At 46.9% G+C, this 21947-nt stretch overlaps 1 long non-coding RNA gene across 1 annotated transcript; it reads left to right on the top strand.

The window, feature by feature from the left end:
* The first annotated feature begins 6526 nt into the window (after positions 1 to 6526).
* On the top strand, positions 6527 to 12541 carry LOC309642562. Its single transcript, XR_014253253.1, has 3 exons — positions 6527 to 6654; positions 10260 to 10495; positions 11125 to 12541. It is a non-coding gene; the product is annotated as an uncharacterized lncRNA (long non-coding RNA).
* Positions 12542 to 21947: the final 9406 nt, after the last annotated feature.

Raw genomic sequence — 21947 nt, 5'->3', positions numbered from 1 at the left:
GGGACTGCCCAGTGCTCCTCCAGGTGAGGCAGGGAGACGGCACAGGCCCTGGATCCACCGCTGATATGCTGGGCAACCTTGGGCAGGGTCCCTAAATTCCCAGACATTCATCTGGAAAATAGAGAGGGAGACCCAGCGTGTTGGTGGGGGAAAACACGACAGGGAGTAGGACAGAGCAGGAGCCCCGAGGGGAGACCCCAGGAGAGGAAGGGAACTCACATGTTCTGAACTTGCCAAGTGCCAGACCTGGGTACAGCAGCCGCGCACACACCTCACTGCAGAGAAGCAGCAATGCCAGAAAAAGAATCAGTTGGAGATGGGGATAAAGGTCTGCTTATCTCCCAGGTCTCCCAGGTTCACTGTAACTGTCTCCAGAACCAGGTGAGATTAATGATAAAAGGGGATTGGAGGGAGAAGCTGCCCTAGGAGATGGGAACAGCCCTCAGAGATCAGAGGGGAGGGGCAGGGCTCAACCACAGAGAGGCCCAGTCCTCCCATCACCTGCTCATATGGTTGGTGATCCGTACAAGACCCTCTAGAATAGGGTTCACATCCCCAAACTACAGGTGAGATCACTGAGGCTCAGCACGGCAAAATCCCTGGACAGTTAATGGGTGTGATAGGCTGAAAGGTGGTCCCCCCAAAGATATTGATTCCATAATCCTCAGAACCTGTAAATGTGACCTTGTTGTTTTTTTTTTAATAAACCTTGCATTTTTATTTATTTATTTTATTCATTTATTTATTTTTGGCTGCATTGGGTCTTCACTGCTGCACGCGGGCTTTCTCTACTTGTGGGGAGCGGGGGCTACTCTTCATTGCGGCGCACGGGCTTCTCATTGAGGTGGCTTCTCTTGTTGCGGAGCACGGGCACTAGGTGCACAGGCTTCAGTAGTTGTGGCACGCAGGCTCAGTAGTTCTGGCTCGCAGGCTAAGAGCGCAGGCTCAGTAGTTGTGGCGCGCAGGCTCAGTAGTTGTGGCGCACAGGCTTAGTTGCTCCGCAGCACATGGAGCTGGAGCAGGGCTCAAATCCGTGTCCCCTGCATTGGCAGGAGGATTCTTAACCACTGTGCCACCAGGAAAGTCCCGTGACCTTGTTATTTAAAACTGTTTTTTCAGATGTGGTTAAATTAAGGACTCAGGATGAGAAGATTGTCCTGAATTGTCTGGGTGAGCCCTGAATTCCATCACGTGTCCTTATGAGAGAGAAGCAGAGGTAGACACACAGACAGAAAGCAATGTGATCATGGAGATAGGGATTGGAGTGATGCAGCCACAAGCCAAGAAATCCCAGCAGCCACCAGAAGCTGGAAGAGGCAAGGACAGATTCCCCACTAGTGCCTCTGGAGGGAACATGGCCCCACCAGATTTCAAACTCCTGGCCTCTAGAATCGTGACAATAAATTTCTGTTGTTTTAAGACACCTCATCTGTGGTAATTTGATACGGCAGCCACAGGGAAGGAACAAATGACATTGGCTGAAGCTTTGCTCCTGGATAATAAAAAGGCAAGCACCTCAGAAGGAGAAAGACATTACTCTTCCCCTTCCCCTTTCTTCCTTCAGACCTGAAATGTAAACAGCAGATCCAAAAGACAGACTGCCATCTTGTGACCTTGAGAAGCCAAGCAGGAGACTGACAGCCTCATCCCAGGATGGCAGAGCTGCCAGATGACAGTGGTGGGCTTTTTCAACCCTGGACACACAAGACAGTTAAGCCCTCAACTAGTTAAACTACTGGAGTAAAGTTTTCAATTATTCGTAACACAAATCCTAACTGATAACCACCAACCTGAAATAACAACTGCTGACATGATAATGTTTTTCTTTCTGTCCTTTTCTCTATTCAGGTATAATTTTTACATACAAGAAGACAAAGTATCATACCTGAAATTATTTTATTTTTTAGTGTTTGTTTATTGTCTGTCTCCCCCCTGTAGAAGATAAGCCTCACCAGAAGGATAGTGTAATCTCATTATGATTTTATTCCCTGTATCCAGAACAATGTCTGGCATGTCTAGATGTTCAATAAATGTTAGTTAAATCAATGAATTAATTAATGAGTGAATGAACATTTTAATGTGAGCCCTTCCCCTGGCCATGAAATTGTTTTCTGAAACCTTGAATTTTTTGCTGACTACAGCTCTCTCCCATGCATCTATCATACTTTATTTAACCAGTCACTTGCTGGTGGACATTTTTTAACGCTACTGTAAAAGTACTCTTACATGCATTCCAGGTCTTATGCAATTATTTTTTACGATAAATGCCTAAAAAGGTTATGCATAATTTAAATCTCTTAGTGCATATTTCCAAAATTGCCTTCCAAAGCAGTTTTTAAAACCAATTAACATTTCCACAAGAAATTTATGACAGTGTTTCTCTACACCTCCACCAACATTAGGCATTATTCATTTCTAATGTTTTTTCATTTTGGTACATGAACAGTTATGTCTCGCAGTTGTTTTAATGTGCATTCCTGATCGCTGGGGTCACAGATTGTTCTTTCACCAGCTTGAGGCTTTTTCGCAGGTCTTTTCAGGCCCCAGGCTCCTGCGGGGGGATGGGGCGGGTGGAGGGGTGGCCTTGAAGCCTGCATCTGCCATCATCTACTGGAGGTATGCGAACACAGACGGTGAAGGTGGGGTCCCCTTGGCCAGTGTTCAAGGCCTTCCAGGAATTGTGGAGGAGGAAAGCCAAGGGCTAGACCCCTGGAGTCCCTGAGATTCCAGAACTGGAATCATGGAGGGGCCTTTCTTTACTGGAAGCTGGGCCACTCCCCTGGTCCCCTGCTAGGGGCCATGGTGGGAAAGACACGTGTTCTGGTGTGAGATCCAGAGCCTGATGGTGGGAACTTGGGAAGCCACAGGTGCGGACAGGACTGGGCTTGGGGGCTGGCAAGGGCCAAGGGAAGCTGATGCCAGGCCTAGAGAGACCCAGAAGGCTGTTAAGGACTTCTGAGAAGCCTAAGCAGAGTTAGAAGAAGAAGAAAGGGGTAGGTATTTCAGGAAGCAGACGCAAAGGCACCGAGCAGGTTCAAGAATGAGGTGTGCTCATGCCCAGATCAGCCCTGTCTTCAGGACCACATAGCTAGTCACAGCCTGGAGCAGAGACGCCCCCGTGCATATCCTCATGGCCACACTCTCCCTCAGTTGGTCACAAGCCCAGAAAACTGCCAGGCCACAGCCCAGGCCAGCCTACTCCCTAAGGAAGGCCATCGTGGAGGTTGTTAAAACATCTCCTGCCCCTCACCTTGCAACCTGCAACACAGCACTGTTACCCCATTTCACAGATGTGGAGATTGTGCACCAACTGAAGAGCATTGTCTAGTACCTCCAGGCTGCACAGGGATAGAGAAAGAGCCACAAGTGCCCCGAGGGTTGGGAGCCTCCTGAAGGAGGAGCCCCGGGCCAGGCAGAGAGAGGGCCACCTCCCTGCTCCCATGCCCACCATGCCAGACCAGAGGGTATGGACCTAGGGACTCAGCACCAAGCTTCCCAGGCTGGAACTACTGTCCTGAGCGGGGGCAGCCATGGTGCAATGCTGCCCCCTGCCGACGGCCAGGGAACAGGCCCAGCTGCAACTGCGATGAGGCCCCCAGGAGACAGGACCTGGCTCTGGGCTGTACGGTCGCCTTGACCTGGGTGGGGATTGTTGGGGAAGCTGTGCTGGGCGGTAGCGAAGTCAGAAGCCAGAGAGATTCAGATCTCAGTGAAAATAACAATAACGGCCATCATTTACTATGAGCCAGGTGCTGCTCTAATGCTTTACATACATTGTTAACTCATTTACTCCTAACTCACTTCTTAATAGGGGAGGCACACTAATAATCCCCATTTTACAGAGGAGGAAACTGAGGTACTAGAAGGTTATGTAACTTGCTCAACTAGGAAGTGGCAGAGTGCCCCAACAAGGTCTCACTCTCTGCAATTTCTAGAGCCCATCCCGCATGTCTCAGCCACAGCTGCAGAAGAGCAGACAGGTGTCCTATAGCCCCAATTATGAACCATTCTTTGCTTGGGCCACATGGAAGGACTGAGGCCCTGGATTTCACATGGGCCTGGGACTTCTCTGAGCCTTCCCACGGAGTTTAAAAGGCTGGAATCTCAAAAGACTCCAGAATTTAAGGGAATGACCCGAGTCATCCTTGTCCTAGGTCACCCAAGATCCAGATGGAAAAGAGCCCTGTGGGCCTTTGTGAAGAACACCTGTGTGCAGTGTCTGTCCTCCCAGCCACAGACAGCTCTGGCCCTCCTATTCTCACCCTGATTACTGCAAAAGTTTCAAGCTCAGTCCTCTCCCAACCATATGTCAAATTATGACATCCTACTTAAAACCCTTTACTACAACTCAACAACAACAAAACAAACAACTGGATTTAAAAATGGGCAAAGGATTTAAACAGATATTTCTTCAAAGAAGATATACAAATGCCCAGTAAAGATGTAAATAGATGCTCAACGCCTTTAGTTATTAGGGATATGCAAATCATAATCATAATGAGGTACAACCTCACACCTACAAGGATCAAAATATTATTAAAAAAAAAAGCATTGGCGAAGATGTGAAGAAATTGGAACTTTTGTGTACTATTGGTGGGAATGTAAAATGGTACAGCCACTATGGAAAACAGTATAACATATTCTCTCAAAAAATTAAAAATAGTATTACCACACATGCAAAAATAAATTCTCTAACCCGTATGGTGATGGGTGTTAACTAGATTTATTGTTGTGATCATCTCGTAATATATACAAATATCAAACCATTATGTTGTACACCTGAAACTAATATAATGTTATATGTCAATTCTACCTCAATTTACAAAAAAAACTAGCAATATATGGACTAAAAAAATTACATATGGTCTAGCAATTCTGCTTCTGGGTATATACCCAAAATAATTGAAAGCAGGATCTTAAAGAGATATTAGTATAGGCACCTTCACAGCATTCGCAATAGCCAAAAGGTGGAAGCTACCCAAATGTCCATCAAAAGGTGAACAGATAAATAAAATGTGGTGTATACATACGATGGAGTATAATTCGGCCTTATAAAGGAAGGAAATTCTGACATATGCTACAACATGGATGAATCCTGAGGACATAAACTGTATGAATAAAACAGTCCCAAAAGACAGACACTCTATGACTCCTCTCCTTTGAGGTCCCTAAAGTAGTTGGATTCATAGGGACGGAAGGTAACGCGGTGGTTGCCAGGGGCTGGGGGAGGGAGGATAGGTACAGAGTTTCAGTTAGGGAAGATTTTTAAAGTTCTGGGTAAGGAATTCCCTGGTGGTCCAGTGGTTAAGACTCAGTACATTCACTGCTGTGGGCTCAAGTTCAATCCTTGGTCAGGGAACTAAGATCCTAAAAGCTGTATGGTGCAGCCAAAAAAAAAAAAATTTTTAAAGTTCTGGGTAAATGTACAGTTCTGTGATGTCTGTTTTACTCAACATTTATTCAAAAATTAATTTTGTTTAACTTTTTTACTTTTAATCATATAAAATGCTGTTTAATGTAGATAAATATGAAACACAGAATTATCTAAATAGTATTTCAGTCTAGTATATATAGGTAACATGGGTGTTACGAACTAAAAATCCTGCTAAGTTATATATTTCTTACCACTAATAAACATAATAGATGCATCTTTTTTTTCTGTCTTTATTTATTTATTTTATTGGAGTATAGTTGATTTACAATGTTGTGTTAGTTTCACGTGTGCAGCAGTGATTCAGTTATACATATACGTATATATCTTTTTCAGATTCTTTTACATTATAGGTTATTACAAGATATTGAGTCTAGTTCCCTGTGCTATAAGGTAGGTCCTTGTTGATTAGCTATTTTATATATAGTAGTGTGTATAAGTTAATCCCAAACTCCTAATTTATCCCTCCCACCCCCCATCCCCTTTGGTAACCATAAGTTTTTTTTCTATGTTTGTGAGTAATAGCAACGTGTTTTTAAAGCTCTGGAGCTGGATGGTTGAACAACAGTGTGAGTATATTTAATGCCATTAAATATACTCACCTAAAAACAGTTAAGATGGTAAATTTTATGTTATGTGCATTGTATCACAATTAAAGATTAAAATTAAAATTAATTAAATTGAACAAATCCTCTTCTGGCCCCTCTGACTGGTAAGCAAAGGTCAGACTCCTCCAGCTGCATTGAACATCCGCAGGACTGGCACCCAGTAACAACTCCTGCCCTGGGGAGTATACCAACCCCCAGGGCTGCAGCACTGACAGTTAGTGGGAGGGGAGGTAGATAAGCCTCTGACAGCGTTGGCTTTAAGGGGAAGCCCCGCCCTGGCTCTGGCTTGCTTTCTCCTTCTCTAAATTCCACTTGGAAAACCAGAAGGCAGAGGCTCTGGGAGCTCCGCGGGGCCTCTTCTCCTGGGGTCAACATGGGGCGACAGAGACCTCTGGGCTCACCTGCAAGCTGGTGGTAGGAGGAGTCTCCAGGCTAACCACCTGAGGTTGCCTGGGGTCCCAGCCTCCTGCCACTTCCCCTAGCAAGTACTGGGGCCCAGCAGGCTAGACTGACAACTCCTGCGGACCAAGGCAAGCACCGTCGGGGAGCAACTGAGGGCCCAGGGAGGAGCAACCTCCAGCCTGTGAAGTAAAACCTGCAGGGGGAGTCACCCAGGTAAAGAGCTCGGTGGGGTCCCAGCCTGGGGCTTTTGAAGGCTGGGGAGGAGGAGTTTCTTGGAAGAAGAGACAGAGGCCAGTGTGGCTGGACTGAGCAGAAGAGGCAAGGTGGGCTGCTGGCAGGAGGAGGGGCTTGAGGTCTGGCTGAGGATAGGGGCTTTTCCCCAAATAGCCGCTGAGAGATTTCCTGTTTGTTAGCAGAGTGACAGGAACAGACTTGTCTTTAAAGATACCTCTCTTGAATCAGAGGAAGTAGGAAATGGAAGCAGAGAACAGGAATCAGGGACAGTGTCAGCGGTGGCCTGGACCAGGGGAAGGGAGGGAGATGCAGAGAGGGGATAATGCATGTTGGAGATGGGATCCAGGGACAGGGGATGAGCTGACTGCATGTGGGGGTGAGGAGGAAAGAGGGAGCAGACAGAGCCCCAGGGTTCTGGTCTGAGCAGGTGGGGAGATGGAGCTGCTGATGCATGGACATGGGGGAGGGGGTGGGAAGAGAGTCCCAGAAGGCAATTTGGGGCCAGTTAACACTTAGACCCTTATAAGATTAGATCAACTCTGATCTACTTTCCTAATGAAGTCACTGGGAGAAACTGCTTCCCAGGGGATTTTGAGCAAGGCTGAACATCTTCTTACTCCAGGTGACTAAAAATTCTCTTGTTCCCAGTGAAGTGGACTGTTTATACTGGGGTTGGGTCTAGATATCATGTTCCAGCCAGCCTCAGTCTTGGGGAGAGGCATTCAAGGACAGGAACATAAAGACAGCAGCAAATGAGATTGTCAAGTCTACCTGGTGATGGCAGCCCTTCATCTGCCAGTCTGTCCCTGGACCACTATGTGTCCAGCCAGAGAAGCCGAGCCTGCCAAGCTGTGTGCCCCGTGAAGGTGTCCGTCTCTCTGCTGCCAGCACTGTGGTGATGAGTGTGGACAGTGCAGCCAGACTGTCTGGGCTTGTCATCCCACCTCCAGGTCCTGCTCCCTGTATGGCTTTGTGTCACAGTGTTACCACGGCCCAGGCCAAGGCTGGAACCCCTCTCCTCGGGTCTACTCTGGAAATTAGAAACCGTTAAGATCTTAGGAAGTTCTTGCCCATCCCTCCCTATGTGGGGACAGTATTCTTCTGGGCTCCAGAGAGTGAGCACTGGCACACGTGCACGCACACACACACACACACACACACACACACACGTGCACAGTGACATTAAACAAGGTCTTATGGGGTGGGATCAGAAAAGGAACAGACATGGGGGGAGGTAACAAGAGGAGGAAAAAGGGATTGGAGGCACGGCCTACATGTGACACCACTCCCACACTTTTGAGTTCTTTTCCCACCTATACCTGAGGACATCCCGAGAAGAACATGCTAGAATCATTCCCACAGTGCAGATGGGAGACAGATAGGCCTTGAGAGACACAATGCCTTATCCAGAATGGAGAACAGGTACGAATGAGGAGACGAGTCTGGAGCCCAGGTCTGTCTCCTGAAAGCTGCCCACAGACCCCCACCCCGGGGGCTGTGGAGAGGGCTGCGGGTGTGACTGTGTGAGATATGGGCTTATGTGGAGAAGAGGGTGAACAGTCCGCCACCCAGAGCGCTGTGTGGAGAGCTATTGTCTGAGGAGGGGATTCAAGTAAGGGGGCCCCCGGGAGTGAAGTCACTTCCTTGACAACAAACTCCAGCAGAGCTCGGAACCCTCCAACCAGGCACCCACATTCTAGTGACAGCCCCAGCTCATAGAGAAAGATGTTCTCCTGCTGTGGCCCGACTACCCGGGGCTTCTGCTTCAGGAAACCCTGGAGTGAGAGGTTTTTCAGATGCTGTAGACGTTGGTTCAACCCTCAAAACCAACACCTCTGGTCATTTACCAGGAGGTCACCTAAGGTAACATAAGGTGGCCTAGAGCAGGCCAATCCAGGCCCAGCCACCTCTGGGAGCCCACCCTGAGCAGGTCCACATCCCTTCATCTCCATGTGGAGGAAGGGGGACTTGAAGGGAGGTTCCCCCGTGGGCAGGAAGTGGTTGGTGTACACTTGGTAACTTGGTGGTCCTGTCATGGTCACACCCGAGGACAGGGCTGGCATGGAGGAAAGAGGATTCCTGAGGTGCCAATGTGAATCCAAGGCCCTCAGCTTATCAGCTTTTTTTCTGTCCTTGGTGGAGGTCTGTGCAGAGTGGTAGGCCTGTGTCTGGGGTGCAGGTGTCTGGTGGGTCTGAGAACCAGCACAGACAGCCGGACAAGGCTCTGAGGCTTTCTGCCTGGCTGCTGGGCACTGATTTCTCAGGGCTCCACACAGGAGATCGGACAGGAGCCGGTCCACGGAGCCCCCTGCTCCATCTCCCTGCAGGAGGGGCAGGTGCCCCACACCAGCAACAGAGCCCAGGGCAGGCTCAGGGTGAGTGCTGGAGAGGAGACTCCACACCCAGGAAGCCCTGGGTCCCGGAGCCACCCTGGTCCTCCCCTGGGCTCCCTCCTAGAGCCCTGCTCCCAGAGGAATCTGGACCCCATCTCCCCTCCCACCTGCCCTACTGCCCAGTCCCTGCTTTGTCCAGATGCAAAGTCATTGTCCTCATATTTGTAGGAATCTCAGAAAGACTGATAGGATCTACTTCATGTTAAGTCAAGGGTGTTTCTGCCTTTTTCTACAGATTTTCCTGTTTTAACTCCATCCCCAGGTGTCCCTGTTTGCCTGACCATCCTGATCCCTCCCACCCTGGGATCAGCCTCTGTGTTCTCATCCCTAGAATGGCATATTTTTATAACAATCACAGGGATGATGCAGTTAATACAGGAAGGGGCTCTCAGTACTGTGCTACAAACTGCCCTGAGATCCTAATACATTTAATCATTGCCCACGGCCAATTCTACTGGTGACGCCAGAACCTTTATTCTGCTGAGGGCGCTCCTGCCCCATCTCCTGCCACAGGTCCCTGAGGCTTGGGGATTTGGTCTCAGCTCCAGCCCCAGCCCTCCTGGTGGTCCACGGTGCTTCCTCTGACTCGTGTCTCTACTCTGTTCCACCCCAGGGGGAAATGTGTCCACAGGGGACAGGAAAGAGACTCTCATGGTGTGGAGTGTCCAGGCAGGCAGGCCAGAGAAGCTGGTGGGCAACCTGGTGCCTGCCTTCCTGGACAGTGACCCCTCCGACCTCCCCGCCTTTCTGGGCACCTACAGAGCCCTTGCAACCACCCAGCAGGTGCTGGACCTTCTGCCCCTCCTGGGACATTGGTGACTCGGCCACCTACTAGCTGTGAGATGTGGGAATGTCACTACACCTCTCTGAGTCTCAGTTTGCCCCTCTGCACACTAGGGTAAAGAGAGGACCAGCCCCCTAGGGTGACTGTAGGGACTAAGTGGGTCCTTCATGGAAAGTCCTTTCTGGGGACCTGGCCCCATGGAAAGGTCTGCTGGAGGGGCTGTGGTTGTGCTACGTTGTCATTGGCTTCTGTGCCAGTGGCCTTGACTGAACTGTTTTCCCATTTGAATGTTGACGTGTGATTCAATTTGGAGTGAGAGCAGAGATCCCTGGGGGCGAGCAGTGGGGCCCAGGACACTCAGATATGTGTGATGGGGCTGATTGGGCTCATTCATTCTTCAAATACAGAGGAAGGCCCACTAGGTGCAGGCATTTTTCTAGGAACAACCATCATTTAATGCATCAGCAGACAGCAGCCCTTCCCACCAGAGCTTCCATTCTCCCTGGGGTCACACCGTCACACTGGCCATCACATCCAGGTGTCCTCAGCACAGTCCATGTGACGCCTTCCTGGCCTCCTCTAGGTACGGATGCATCCTCCCTTACTCCGATGAGGATGGCGGACACCTGCACCAACTGAAAATGTGAGTGGGCTTTGATTCAAGAGGGAGGGGCTCCATTCCCCAAAGAGCTGTGTAGAGATGTAGGGTCTGTGGATGGGCAGGAGCTGGCAGAACCCTGGATCCCACACATTGCAAGGTGGAAGGAAAGGCCAGGCCTCTGACTCTGCTGCCCACCTGACTACTCCCAGGGCCGTGTCCTCCATCCTGGGCACCTGGCTGCACCATTATCGTGAGGATTTTCACCAGCCCCCAGAATTTCCCTGCCTGAAGATGCTATTGGCTTACCTAGAGCTCAGCATGCCTGGCTCAGACCTAGAGCACCATGCCCACCTCCTTCTGGCACAGCTGGAGCACCCGGAGCCCACTGAGGTAGAGAGTGATGGTGAGGAGGACTCAGGGTGGGTGATGGAAACCAGTGGGGAGCGGGAGTGGCTGGGCCACACAAAATAGAGGCTTCAGAGGCTAGAGCTGGGCTAGGAGCAATGAGGAGGCTCAGATCACTACTCTCCTGGACTGCAGTCCTGGAAGACTTCCTGGGGGTGGCATGTTGGACTGAGACTTCACTGATTGGCCATGAGAAGTTTCTTGTCTTTGGGAGGCCCGAGGAAAAGCAATCCTACTGATGATATTTTCTCTTCTTGGAGCTACAGCACAGGCTCCAAAACAAGCTCTAGAAACACCTTGAGACCTAGAGCCACCTGCACCTCTGCTGCCCTCTACAGCTCCAGAGCCAGAGCAAGCTCAAGCCACAGCTCTCACTTAAGTTCAAAGACAAGATCAAGTGAATATGCCAGCTCCAATTCCACAACCAGGGCATGCTTATGCCCTAGCTCTCATTTAATCTCAAAAGGGAGAAAAAGCATCTACACAGGCTCCAATTCCTGATCCAAAGAAGGTTCCAGCAACAGCTCTCCTCCCATCTTCAGAGCCTGAATCATCACAGAAACCTGTCCTAGTGCTTCCTCTACAACTTCAGCCAGTTTCCTCAACAGCCTCAGTTCAGAGCAGAAGCCACCTCGGCGAGGGCACTGCCCCTGGCTCTGGAGCCCATCATGCTTTGGCACCAGCTGTGGCCCCGGAGTGTATCCAGCTCCAGTTCTGGATTAGAGACCACAGCAGACCCAGTTCTTCTAGTTACTCAGGTGCTAGAGCCAGTTCCTCCCTTAAGATCCCTGGAGCTGCTGCCAGCTCAGCCACAAGCACAAGCCCATCACATGCAGAGCCTTCAGGGCCGAATTAGGAGCTGCCCCAGTGCCTACAGCAGCGCTGGAGCCTTCCTTCCCCTCCCCTCTAATTCCATTTTCTTTAATATTTGGGGGTTTTATTACAGATACTAAATTGTTTATTCTATGATATAAAGTTCACTTAAAATTTAATTCTTTGATTATTTAAAATTGTACATGTAAGTGGCACTAAGTACATTCACAGTGTTACATAACCCCCTCTAATGTCTATTCCAGAACATTTCATCAAAGGGAAATGCTGTATGTATTAGTCACTCCTCATTCCCCTCACCTTCAGCGCTGGGACGCCCCAATATTCCTTATATCTCTGGATTTATCAATCCCTGGTTTTTCGTATCAGTGGTAACATGTAACTTGTGGCCTGTTGTGTCTGGCCAAGTATGTATGAGGAGACTGATTAAAGTTTGATTCTGGGTTACATAAAAAATGTTAAAAATTTAAGGTGGCCACTGAGTTAAGAGGCATGACTTTGGATGTGTTTGATCCAGGGGAATTTCTGAGTGGCGCTTGTGTGAGCAGAAAGGGTTTTAACAAAACATAGCAGGTGCTCAAGGAAGCTTCAGGAAAGTCAGAGTCTCAGTCCAGGGAGCTCAGGACTGAGCACAGGCCCCACCCACCCCTCAGGCTCCTCCAGCAGTGATCCACCGCCCGCCCCTGGTCCAGCCCCCAGGGCTGGCCTCCCTCCCATTCAGCTTCTGCACAGGAAGGGGCTCTGCCTTTTCCCCAAAACCACAAATGGGTGGGGGCATTACGGGCCACCTTGTCCATCAAAGTCAAGTCAGGGGCCCTGTTTGGGAAAAGCATCTTAGGAACTTGTTTGGAAACAAGCAATTTCTTTTGTAATTAATTAATTAATTTATTTATCTTTGTCTGCGTTGGGTCTTCATTGTTGCACACGGGCTTTCTCTAGTTGCGGCGAGCAGGGGCTACTCTTCGTTGCGGTGCGCGGGCTTCTCTTGTTGCGGAGCATGGACTCTAGGCGCACGGGCTTCGGTAGTTGTGGCACACGGGCTCAGTAGTTGTGGTGCACGGGCTTAGTTGCTCTGCGGCATGTGAGATCTTCCCGGATCAGGGCTCGAACCCCTGTCCCCTGCGTTGGCAGGTGGATTCTTTTTTTTTTTTTTTTTTTTTTTTATTTATGGCTGTGTTGGGTCTTCGTTTCTGTGCAAGGGCCTTCCCCAGTTGCGGCAAGCAGGGGCCACTCTTCATCGCGGTGTGCGGGCCCCCCACCATCGCGGCCCCTCCCGTTGCGGAGCACAGGCCCCAGACACGCAGGCTCAGCAATTGTGGCTCACGGGCCCAGCCGCTCCGCGGCACGCGGGATCCTCCCAGACCAGGGCTCGAACCCGTGTCCCCTGCATTGACAGGCAGGTTCTCAACCACTGTGCCACCAGGGAAGCCCCGGCAGGTGGATTCTTAACCACTGCACCACCAGGGAAGTCCACAGCGATTTTTAGAAGGTGGCTGCTCTAATCTACAGACCTTAGACTTCAGCTGCAACGCTGAACCCTACTCAGTTCAGACTGGCCCCCCTCACAATCCGAATTGGCTCTGGCCAATCTATCCTGTTACTCTTTGTCCTGAATGCAGTGGTTTTCGTATACTGACAGACTCCTCGGTTTGTCTCAAGTCGAAAGTCAAGGAGAGATTCTGTTAGCAATCAAGGACCTGTGTTCAGTCCTGAATGGCAGGTTTTTTCTCCAATTCCAGGGCTTGTCCCTATACTGTGCTCCTAAGTGTATAGTTATACCACCCCTTAGATTGTCTAATTGTTGAGTATATTGTACAGTGTTAAATACATTGCACCCTTAAAGCTGTCTTATCCATTTTATCTTTCAAAAATCTGAACATATGGCCAGCATATACCTGAACTCATTTTTGGTGAAATTTAAATGTCAGTAAAATAGTATACCCATTAAAAAAAAAAAGTAAAGTCATGGGGAGTCCCACAGTCTGAGTTATTGAGTCCATGGTCAGCGACCTCTCTTTTCTCTTCCCAGAGATGGAGCCCCCCTAAAGCAGAGAACAAAAGTCCTCACAGGGAGGAAATTCTAATCCCTCCCTTGAGGAGGAAAGACTGAAGCCCCTGATTAAACTTGGAGTAGATGAAGCAGAGATCAGAGGACCAAAGGGAAGGGCTGCCTGGGCTGAGGCTCTACTATAATGGTTAGGAGCACAGGCTCTGTGTTGGTTTGCAGGAAGTGGCCAGGAATCATCCCATCAAAGTCTCCAAATTCACCTCCAGAGAACATCTTCACTAAAGAACCCAAAATATCACTTGGTCACCTGGAGTCTGTGGAAGCTTGAGACGCTGTCTAGCTCGTGAGCAAGGAGAAGGGTTGAGGACGGGGTGTCCCACAGTGTTCAGGGCAGTGCAGGTTGTCTGCCTTAGCAAGGAGGGCCCACTATCATTGGATGCCCATATTTCCCTAATATAGCAGAAAAACCAGAATACCACAGGCACAGGCAAGAGGGAGATTTCTTCCTTTCTCATGAATGTAAACTGTTCATACCAACCCTCAACTGCACACCTTGGTAGTCAGCCCATATTTTTCTGCCCCAGCATTTTTAGCTGGTGTCCAACCTCAAGGCTGTCTGTCTTTTGGTACAAAGTGGCTGCTGGAGCACCAGCCTTGACCAGCCACCAAGTCTTCATTTCTGAGGCAGGAGGGAGGAAAATGAAGGGCGAAAGGGCCAATCCAGCTGTGTCTGCTCTATCTAAACAGCCTCCCACAAGTCCACATAATCCTTTTGCTCACTTCTAATCTGCCTGAAGTTCACCTGGCTGCTTTCAGCTGCAACAGAGGTTAGGAACTCGACCGTTGAATTTGGCCAATTTCCATCCTCATTTAGACTATTTTTCTCTTCTTAAGGAAAATATAATGAAAACCACATGGTGACGACCAGGGCTCTTTCCCTACAATAAACACCAGGATGAAAGGGAAGGAGATGGAGTGATTTTCAGATGAATTAGACATTCATTTCGCCACCATGAACTCTTTCCCTGGTGTCTTTTTATTCCCAGAGAAATTAGAAACGTGGTTCCTTACCAGGATATTTGAGTGGGAAAGATTCTTTCAATTCCTAGGCAGGTGATTGGATCCACTGAGTAGCTTCTTTCTGCCTGTACCTTGTAAGTAGCTCTGAGAACACCTTCTGTTCTCTAATGAGGTGGGCAGAATAGGAGGGTGGTGGAGGCTTTTGGGCAAGTGTTCCAAAGGTTGCATCAAAATTGAATTGCTGGGACTTCCCTCATGGCACAGTGGTTAAGAATCTACCTGCCAATGCAGGGGACACAGCTTCGAGCCCCGGTCCGGGAAGATCCCACATACCACGGAGCAACTAAGCCCATGAGCCACAACTACTGAACCCGTGAGCCACAACTACTGAACCCGTGTGTCACAACTACTGAAGCCCGCATGCCTAGAGCCCGTGCTCCGCAACAAGAGAAGCCACTGCAATGAGAAGCCCGCGCACCGCAATGAAGAGTAGCCCCTGCCCGCCACAGCTAGAGAAAAGCCCGCACACAGCAACGAAGACCCAACGCAGCCAAAAATAAATAAATAATAAAATTAAAAAAAAAATTGAATTGCTGTCTTCAAGGAATACACTGATTGGACACAAGCCTTTTGACATTAAGAACACTTGCACTGGGACTTCCCTGGTGGCACAGTGTTAAGAATCCGCCTGCCAACGCAGGGGACACAGGTTCCATCCCTGGTCCGGGAAGATCCCACATGCCATGGAACAACCAAGCCCGTGCACCACAACTACTGAGCCTGTGGTCTAGAGCCCACGAGCCACAACTACTGAAGCCCACGAGCCACAACTACTGAAGCCTGCGCGCCTAGAGCCTGTGCTCCTCAATAGGAGAAGCCACCTCAATGAGAGGCCTGCACATCACAACAAAGAGTGGCCCCCGCTCGCTGCAACTAGAGAAAGCCATGTGCAGCCAAAAATAAATAAATATATTTAAAAAAAAGACTTGCACTATCATGGAGAATATTAATAGTAAAAATAATACATACCATATAAAACTCCATGTGGTCAAATGTATTATTGATTTAAGATTGATGGAAGAAAAAGATCATTTTGAAGTTTTTTTTTTTTTTTTTTTAAATAATTTTATTATTTATTTATTTATGGCTGTGTTGGGCCTTCGTTTCTGTGCAAGGGCTTTCTCTAGTTGCGGCGAGCGGGTGCCACTCTTCATCGCGGTGCGCGGGCCTCTCACTGTCGCGGCCTCTCTTGTCGCGGAGCACAAGCTCCAGACGCGCAGGCTCAGTAGTTGTGGCTCACGGGCCCAGCTGCTCCGCGGCATGTGGGATCTTCCCAGACCAGGGCTCGAACCCGTGTCCCCTGCATTGGCAGGCAGACTCTCAACCACTGCGCCACCAGGGAAGCCCCCATTTTGAAGTTTTTTGATATCAATATTTGACTCAGCTCAGTTGACCAAGTACAAATAATGATCACTAAAGAAATCTTACAATGAGAGCACTTATAGTCAGTCATTAAGATGTGATGTGAACAAAAAACCTGTCGTTTATTTTTTTTAAAAATTGATCCCAACTAAAATACTTTTAGTTAATTTAAAATAAACATAGATAAACTATAAATAATTTACTGTGCTGTATTTTCAAAACAGGATCAAAACAATTAAAATGTCTGATTGAAATTTTCCCTGTAAAATACTTTCTCAATGCTATTTTTCAAATACTGTTATAATTCTGATTGCAATGTTTATTAAAGTCAGAATAAAAAATTCTGAGGAATCAAAGTTCTCTGAGGTCAAATGACTGGGTCAGAAGAGCAGGATTAATTTAGAGGATGAAACTAGAAAGGCAAAATTGAGTTTTGTCATTTTTTTTTAATTTTATTATTTTTAAAAAATATTTATTTATTTATTTTTGGCTGTGTTGGGACTTCGTTGCTGCGTGCGGGCTTTCTCTAGTTGCTGTGAGCAGGAACCACTCTTCGTTGTGCTGTGCGGGCCTCTCATTGAGGTGGCTTCTCCTGTTGCGGAGCACAGGCTCTAGGTGCGCAGGCTTCAGTAGTTGTGGCTCACGGGCTCTAGAATGCAGGCTCAGTAGTTGTGGCGCAAGGCTTAGTTGCTCCACAGCATGTGGGCTCTTCCCCGACCAGAGCTCGAACCCGTGTCCCCTGCATTGGCAGGCAGATTCTTAACCCCTGCGCCACCAGGGAAGTCCCTGTCATTTTTTTTTTTACATAAGTATATTTATTTATTTATTTATGGCTGCGTTGGGTCTTTGTTGCTGCGCAGGCTTTCCCTAGTTGCGGCGAGCAGGGGCCACTCTTCACTGCGGTGTGCGGGCCTCTCACGGAAGTGGCCTCTCTTGTTGTGGAGCACAGGATCTAGGCCTGTGAGCTTCAGCAGCCGTGGCACACAGGCTCAGCAGTTGCGGCTCACAGGCTCTAGAGCGCAGGCTCAGTAGTTGTGGCGCACGGGCTTAGTTGCTCCGTGGCATGTGGGATCTTCGAGACCAGGGATCGAACCCATGTCCCCTGCATTGGCAGGCGGACTCCTAACCACTGCGCCACCGGAGAAATCCTGTCCCTGTCATTTTAAATGTACTTGATTGATGCCTATTTAAGTTGATGCTATGATGAAAATTTTTGTGTGTATGTTAGTTTATGCTGAATTACCAAACAACTCCCAAAATTTCAGCAGAACATCACTCTACATTTCACACATCACAGTTCACATTGGGGAGACTGCACTCCTTCACGTGGTCAATCAGGGACCCAGAGTTTTCCATCCTGGGCCTCCTCCATCCCTAGGACCTCATCCCCATCTGCATCCATCAGCAGAAGGGGCAAGAACATGGAGAAATGCATGTGGGAGGTGATTATGGGCCAGGTCTGGAAGGACACACATCAGTTCCTCTCCTGCTCCATTGGTAAGGACATGGTCCTATGGCTACAAAGGAGGGTGGACAATCTTCCAGCTGTGCACTCCAAGGAGGGGAATGGATTTTCATGTACAATTCACATTGTCAGCAACAGCAAGTAATTCACTGAGATTTATTGTGTTTTCAAATTATTATTGAGCATTTACCATATGTAAAGCACTGTGCTGCGAGTGGCCTGAGAACTGATTGAACATCATCTTGGTCTGAGAGAAGCTCTGAATCCACAGGAGAAATGACATGGAATTGAAGGCCTGCCATCCGAGGAGAAAAGGATAAAGAGAATGTTCTCTGGAAGTTCAGGGAATGATTCTAGATTTGGAAGCTGCCTGGAGATGATAGGATTTGGACTCCACTTGCAGAGATGAACAAGATACGGTTGTGGAAGAAGCTGGAAGCAGGAGCTATAGAAGCAGGTCCTTTAAGTACAAGGTATCATAAAGAATATCACGCAGCCATTAAATTCGTATTTTCTAAAACTTTAAATGGATGGAATATTTATTCATATTAAGTGAAAAAGTGACCGGTAATATAAGGTAATCCTTTTCTTTTTAACTCTATATAAGTTTGGATGAATTTATACAGATACGTCGAGTGACAGTTTCCAATTTTTTAAATCGCTTTATTGTTAATATAAACAGAAAAGTGCCATAAACTTCTTTGGTTGGATAGGCTAATTTCACCTCACCAGACACGCAGTGCTGGGATGCAGACAAGTGAACGCCAGCACGTTCCCACTTTCTCCCTGCAGGTCCCATGAGGCAGCGACCTCTCTATTCTCTGCTGTGGACCCTGGGCCTGACACAGGGGCTCAGTCAACACTCTCTGAAATACTGCACTTGGGAAGTGGCCTATTGTGTCGTAGTCAAGACAATGACTTTCACTAGAAGGCTCCCCCAAAACTTTGAGTCTTACAGAATGTGGTTTGCTCTAACAAGACTGTGAATTTTGCAAGTTGTATGTTGGTTTCTTTTGCTGATGGATTCTTGGAGCCCTGCAGCAGTCATGCCACATCTCATAAGGCCACCAGAGGGCAGTGTGCTTATGACAAACACACTGCTCCCATTCAAAAGGGGTCCTTTCCAAGTTAGCCTTCATCAGAACATGTTTTATAATGTTACAGGATTTCTTTAAAGTATATTCATTTTCTTTTCTTCTTCAAACTCATTTTTAAGTTAATGAAAATCCACTGCAAATAACAGATGTAAGGTGACCAACTGACTGGGAGTTGTCCCTTATGACACGTAAAGACATGTAAAATTATGTGTCCAACCCCCCATCTCTGTCCTTTGTTTCTTCCTCTCTCCCTCCATCCATCTATAAACATCTATCTGTGTAAAACATTTTTGACAATCTATGTAACGTATTAGAGATATTTTTCAGTCATGTTGCCTCTTCTTTGTGATATGAATCTTTGGGGGGCAAGCGGTCTGTTCATAAGATGGTGGAAATGTCCCCGAATCCCTAGGAGATGATGTGAAGGTGGGGAGTAGGTCTCAGTGGGAGTCGGTAAAGTGGGAGATCTGTTCAGCATAGCCAAGGTCGGCCACACTGTCTCCTAGCCCCAAAGCACTGAGTAAGCTTTCCCCTGTGGAACTTTGCTAAAATCCTTTATATGCTGAAGAAGCATCATGGCCAGAATAATGAACAGTGGTTATAATAATGTGGGAGAGAGATAAGGTTATGTATTTTCAGTTCTTATCTTTATGTCTCAGATTCATTTGTGAGTTAACTGTCATAAATGGTGTTTGCAGAGGTCCAGCCTCATTCCTCTACACGTGGATGCCACATTCTCGCAGCACCCTTTGTGGAAAAGTCAGTCTTTTCCCCTTGAATGATCTTGGATCTTGCCACTCTTGTCAAAAATCATTTGACCATATATGTGAGGGTTTGCTTCTGGGCTCTGAATTCTATTCCATTGATTGATAATTCTGTCTTTATGCCAGTACCAAGCTCTTTTGATTACTGTAGTTCTGTAGTAAATTTTGAAATTGGGAAGTTTGTGTCCTTCCATATTATTTTTCTTGCTCAAAATTGTTTGACTGTTTAGGGGTCTATTTGGTGTAAAGTGAATTTTAGGATGGCGTTTTCAGTGTAGGATGGGGTTTTCGACTTAGAATGGGGTTTTGATAGGGCTTGCATTGGAATTGTAAATTGAAATGGGTAATATTGAGATCTTAGCAGTGATAAGTTTTCCTATCCATGAAAATGGGATTTGTGTCATTTACTCTCTTTCCAAAAGTTTGGCAAGTTTCATTGTGAAAGTCTTTGCCTCCTTGGTCAGGTAAATTACTAAGTAATTTATTCTTTCTGATTTTATTGTAAATAAAATGGTTTTCTTAATTTCCTTTTCAGATTGATCACATTAGTATACAGAATTGCAAATGATTTTTAATGTTGACTTTGTATCCTGTTACTTTGCTGAACTCACTTATTAGTTCTAATATCATTTTTGTGGCATCCTTAAGATTTCTACATATGAGATCACGTTCTGTGAGAACAGGGCTAATTCTACTTCCTCCTTTCAACTTTGGATATCAGTGATTAATTCCTTCATTCATTTATTGATTGATCTGTCTTTCGTAACTGCTGTGGCTAAAACTACCCCTACTATGTTGCTTCTTTTGTGGGAAAACCCAGCATGCTTACATGCTTCCTGATGCCAAAGGAAAAGTTTTCAGTCTTTCACCATTATTATGATGGCTGCAGGTTTTACACATATGGCACTGATTATGTGGTGGTAATTACCTTCAAACCTAGTGTAGAGTGTTGTTTATCATGAAAGTGTGTTGAATTTTTTCAGCTGCTGTTTCTGCATTCAGCTGATCCTGTTTTTTCCCTTCTTTCCATTAATGTGGTTCATTACACCAATGCATTTTCCTAGGTTGAAGCATTCTTGCATTCCAGGAATAAATGCATTTGTTCTTATTATATGAATAGATATAAATTATTATTCATGTCAATAGATATGTGTGCGTTCCCAGCCTCAGCTCAGGCTTCCTGAACCCTGGAAGGATGGCAGGCGATGGCTAGGACACAACACTGAACCTCAGAGGTTTATGACTCTAATTGGTCCTGATGATTGTTATTACTAACGCATGACTGGTGTTTCACACACTCAATGACTGTCTGACTTAGACCTGCACTCACCCATCTCCTGCCTCTGTGTCTCTCACACTCCACTCCTTCCTTCTGGATTTTACTCTCTTCTTCCTTAAATACATCATCCTTCCTCACTCTCAGTGAGAGCCTGAGAGAGGTAAACTCCCTTAGTCTTTTTTATCTGAAAAGGTTCTTATTTTGCTTTATTCTTGAGTGATAGTTTAGAATGAAATCTATACAGACGTTTCTGTGGCATTTCCCTTGGCCTCTGAAGATGTCATTCCCTTGTGTTCGCCTTTAATTGTGACTGCTGACTGGTCTGCTGTTTGGTCTCACTGTCGTCTGCCTTCCCTCCTCTTTGATAATCTCTTCAATTGTCTTTAATATTCTACAGTCCATTACTGTAGGGCAAATTCGAGTTTATTTTTATTTTTCCTGCTCGGGACTGGAATCTGGAGATCCTTGCTTACCAAAATTCTAAAAACTTCAAATCCTGTCTCTTCACCACTCGTTCCATTTCTCATCCTAAAATTCCATGTACATTAGACTCTCTCTATATATATACCTCATGTGCCTCATTGTACTTGCCCTCTTTTTTTTTTCCATCACTTTATCTCCTGTAACATTCTGGGTCACTGGTTCTCTCTTCAACCCTCGTTAATCTGCTGTCTAATCCACCCAGTAGAGTTCTAATTTCCATGGCACTGTGTTTTTAGTTTTAGAAAATTTTTTATCTTGTTTTGTTTTTCTAATTTTCCTGTTATGTTTTGACAGTATCTTACTCACTTATGGTTCCAATACGATTTTTTAGGCCTTTAACCAATTTACAGAAATTTCTGTAATTGTTTAATCAAGTTACTCTATTTCATGAAGGTTTTGGGGTTCTAATCCTCCCATTTGTAGTGTCTGCTGCCTCTTGTTCACGGTGAGATCAGGGCATGTTTTGGTGATAGTGGATCCTTGCTGGCTTGGGGGTTTTAATGTATGTATATGTTTTTTTTGTCATGTTCAGGACATTTCTACCTATGGCCATTTTTGTTAAGTGTTATTCTGGTTTTTAATCAGAAAAGGATACTGCGTTTTCTCCAACGCATTTTCAGGCCCTCTGGAGACGAACATATAGAATTCTTCTTAAATATCATGTCGTTCCTCTTCTTCTCCACAGAAAGGCTTCACTTATCACCCCAGTTGAAACAAAAC

Source organism: Balaenoptera physalus (genome assembly GCF_965194825.1).
Source record: "Balaenoptera physalus genome assembly, chromosome: 14".
NCBI classification, from domain to species: Eukaryota; Metazoa; Chordata; class Mammalia; order Artiodactyla; family Balaenopteridae; genus Balaenoptera; species Balaenoptera physalus.
This window is presented reverse-complemented; position numbering and strand designations above follow the sequence as displayed.